This window comes from Panthera leo, chromosome B2 (assembly GCF_018350215.1).
Source record: "Panthera leo isolate Ple1 chromosome B2, P.leo_Ple1_pat1.1, whole genome shotgun sequence".
Classification (NCBI taxonomy): Eukaryota; Metazoa; Chordata; class Mammalia; order Carnivora; family Felidae; genus Panthera; species Panthera leo.
This window is the reverse complement of record NC_056683.1, coordinates 78,267,845-78,271,749: the sequence shown is the minus strand read 5'-3', so window position 1 is coordinate 78,271,749 and position 3,905 is coordinate 78,267,845. Positions and strand designations below refer to the sequence as shown.

At 38.7% G+C, this 3,905-nt stretch overlaps 1 pseudogene; it reads left to right on the top strand.

The window, feature by feature from the left end:
* The first annotated feature begins 245 nt into the window (after nucleotides 1-245).
* Nucleotides 246-549, top strand: LOC122220719 (annotated as a pseudogene).
* Nucleotides 550-3,905: the final 3,356 nt, after the last annotated feature.

The window sequence follows — 3,905 nt, the reverse complement described above, 5'->3', positions numbered from 1 at the left end:
ATACAGTGGATAGAGACTTAGCAACAGGGATGTTGGAAAAAGGGGAAGGAAAGAATTAAGGATGGCTAAAAAATATAAAATGACTATCACAAGAATAAATTCCATAAAACAAGCAACAATCACTAAATGGATAGTCCCTTTGTGGCACCTATTTGGATCACCCATCATAAAATGATTCATATCCAATTCAACTCAAGAAGTATTTATTGAGTTTTTCTTTCAATGCTGATAGCATTCTCACAATCATGGAGAACATTTCTAAAACCCGCCAGACTTTCTGCAAGAAGTGTGTCAAGCCCCAACCCCACAAAGTGACTCGGTACAAGAGAAGCAAAGATTCTCTTTATGACGAGGGAAGGTGGCATTATGACAGGAAGCAAAGAAGCTATGGTGGGTAGACTAAGCTGATTTTCCAGGAAAAGGCTAAAACTTACAGAGAAGGTGGTGGTGAGGCTTCAATGTGTTGAGCCCAACTGCAGCTCTAAGAGAATGTTGGCTATGAAGAGATACAAGTATTTTGAACTGGAAGGAGATAAGAAGGCCAAGTGATCAAGTTCTAAGTTTCATATTTTGTAATATTACGAAGACAACCAAATCTTAAGGTTATGTTAAAAAGAAATACTTATTAGGCATACATTTATTCAACAAATAATAACTAAGAATAGGCACTGTACAAGGTGGAAGGCAAAGAAATAAATAATCAATAGCCCTTTGACCTCAAGGAACTTAAATTCTAGCATGGGGAAACTGCTCTTTATTCAACTCAATATAAAACAAAGTGGTAAATGCTGTATTCATTTAGGAAGAAGGGTCCAGTGTACTCTGAACTGGGAACAATTAACTTTTCCAGGAAGATGACATTTAAGCTGTGCCTTAAAGAATAAACAGTTTTAGCATCACGCATAGACAGTAAGAATGTTTCAAGAAAGGAAGGAACAACAAGAACAAATAAATTTTTCAAGTGAGCCATGTGTTCAGGCTAAAAGCATAGCCCTCAGAGTGGCTTATGGAGCAAAGCACATGTGGAGAGATGTGAAAGAGAACGTGAAAAGGTTGACTTGAACCAGATTACAGAAAAGAAATCACTGAAAGTTAGGCAACAGGAAGCAATCAAAGGACTTAAATTGGAAAAATGGTATGTCCTAAGTTTCAGAAAACTTACTCTGATATTGATGGAGGACCAAAGCAACATAGAGTGTCTAGATGCAGGAAGAGCAACTGAAAAACTTCTATGAGGTTGAGAAAAGAGATAATGAGAGCATAAGCGAGGTGGTAATGGTGAGAAGAGGAATTTGAAAGAAACCACTTGGAAGGGGACTCTGTAGGCCCTGGAAATCAACTGAATATGAGAATTGAGAATAATGGAGGTGCCAAAATCAACAGTTCATACCTTGGGCATTTGGATGGTTGAAGGTGCTCTTAATAGAAGAGCCATAGAAAAAGATGAGAGGCTACAAAAGGGTGAGGTGAGATGGTAAGTGCACTTTGGGAAGTGTGGAACTTGAGAAATCTACAAATGAAAACATATGCAGATACAGCAGGAAGTTAAAGCCAGAAGTCTAGAGAGACAGTTTTGTGGACCACCACCCCCACTCCAATCACTATAAACAGGTAGTACTTGAAGCCATTAGACTGAAAGTATTTAAGGAAAGAATGAAGAGCTAGAGAGAGGTGAGGGTAAGGAGGCAAACCATGAGGTGAAGGGCAGAAGGGAAGAGAAAGGTGGCAAGAAGAAACTGCACAGCAGTCATCAAAGGAAAGCACAAGAAGAACCAGTGAAATGGACTGCAAAGCCTCCCCTCCCCACACACACACAATATATATGTATATATGTATATATGGCTATTGTTTTTAAATGAAAGGCAAAAATATGAAAACAATGGTTCCCTATAAAAGAGAATGGGATTGGGGTTGAGGGAAAAGGAATGAAGACTAAAGTTCTTTGAGTATGTCTGGTTTTGTAGATTTGACTTTGGGACCACGTAAATATCTTACAAATTAAAAAACAAAATTAGGTTTCAAGAAAACACTTTTCGAAGTTAAAAAAAATGAACCTAAATGTGTATTTGGTTGGTGGCAAAACCATACAAAAAGAAACCAATTCAAGTGATTTTAAGGCACAATAATGTGACTATTCATACATAGTGGAATATATTCTAAAAACAAAAGAACTGAATTCAGTAATCATTTTGTTGGTGGTAATGCTGATATTAATATTCTGACATTGTTCTGTGTGTACCACGGGGGAAAACAAGTGTGCAATGAGATGATATTCTATCATTCCAATGACAGTGAGAGCCATGATTCTCAGTGTATAAGGAAGAAAGTATAGGGGTGCCTGGATGGCTCAGTTGGTTGAGCATCCGGCTCTTGGTTTCTGCTCAGGTCATGATCTCAGGGTTCGTGGGTTTGAGCCCTGGGTCAGTCCCCACGTTGACAGTACACAGCCTACTTGGAATTCTCTCTCTCCCTCTCACTCTGCCCCTCCCCTGTGCATGCTTTCTTGATCTCTCTCAAAATAAATAAATATTTTTAAAAAAGAAAGTACAGATGTAAGATTAGATATATTTAGTAAAAGCCTCGTCCTCATTTTGAATTGGAAATACCATTACGAGTTCCTAATTTTATCCTAAAAAAATAAGTATTTCCAAGCTCTGCCAATTGAAAAGTCCCACCACAATGATTATTTCAGTGTCAGTGAGTATGCTAGTACCAAGAATTTGTCTCCAAATACCATTTTGGACGAAAGGAACTAGGGATCCCTAAAGAAATGTTTGATTCCAACTCTGGGACAAGGAAGACAGAAGTTGACCCTAGAACACCTGGTCATGACAGATAGTAACAATGTTATCAAAATCTACTGGACTCTCCAAAAGACTCAGGAGTATACCTGAAGAGGCTCCCACTGGCCAAAGAGGAGAAAATGTGAGCATCTTTACCCTACAGTATCTGCAGAACTTCAGAAAGTCTCCAAGCAGGAAGAACCATGCAGAGAGGAGGGTAAAGATGCAGTACTAAGCTGAAAACAGAGGAATCAAGGAAAAATCCGCAGTCCGGATGCTGGAACTCCAGCCTTCTCCACTGCCAACTAAAAACATATGCAGACAGTCTCATACCCCCAGGCAGAAGATGGTAGTGTCCTTCTCTGGAGGAAATGAATCTGAAAAGACAATACATACTATTGTCTATTGTCACCGGGAGGTCAGTTAAAAAGCTCTGAGCCCACAGCACCATCTACCAGTCAATTAGGCCTGCACATGCACGCAGATCTTCCAATCAGCTTTTTAGTGTCCTATTCTTAGCTATAAATGGACAATGATTATCAGCCATTTGAGGAAAGCCTCCAACACAAGAACCAAAATGAGACAATGCAGGAAACAGAAGAAAATTTCAAAGATACTATAATTAATAGCTTCAGTGAAGAGAAAATTATCGCAAAAATGACAAATCCAACTGGAGGGTTGGAAAATAAGTTCTAGGAGAGAACAGGGAGCTCAACAACAACAACAAAAACAGAGGTTTAGAGAACTAGACAGACAATTATTCCAGAAATCCAGATTAACAGGAGAAAAGAGAGAAAACAATAGAAGGAAAATTGCCAAAGAAATTATAAGCTCTTAAAACTACCGGACGTGAATCTGCAGATTAACAAGCCAATGAAATTTAAAAAGACCTGCATCATTATGAAATTTCAAAACCCTAACAATAGAGAAGATCTTGAAAAGCTCTGGGGGATGGGATGAGGGGAAGAACGGATTACACTATGGATCATAACATAAAATGATAGGAGATTTCCAACAGCGATGCCGAATTTAGAAGGCAGGGGAGCAATGTCTCAAAAAAATTCTGAATGCAATTATTTTTAGTCTAGAATTCTCTAATCAAACTTGCCAACACTGAGGGTA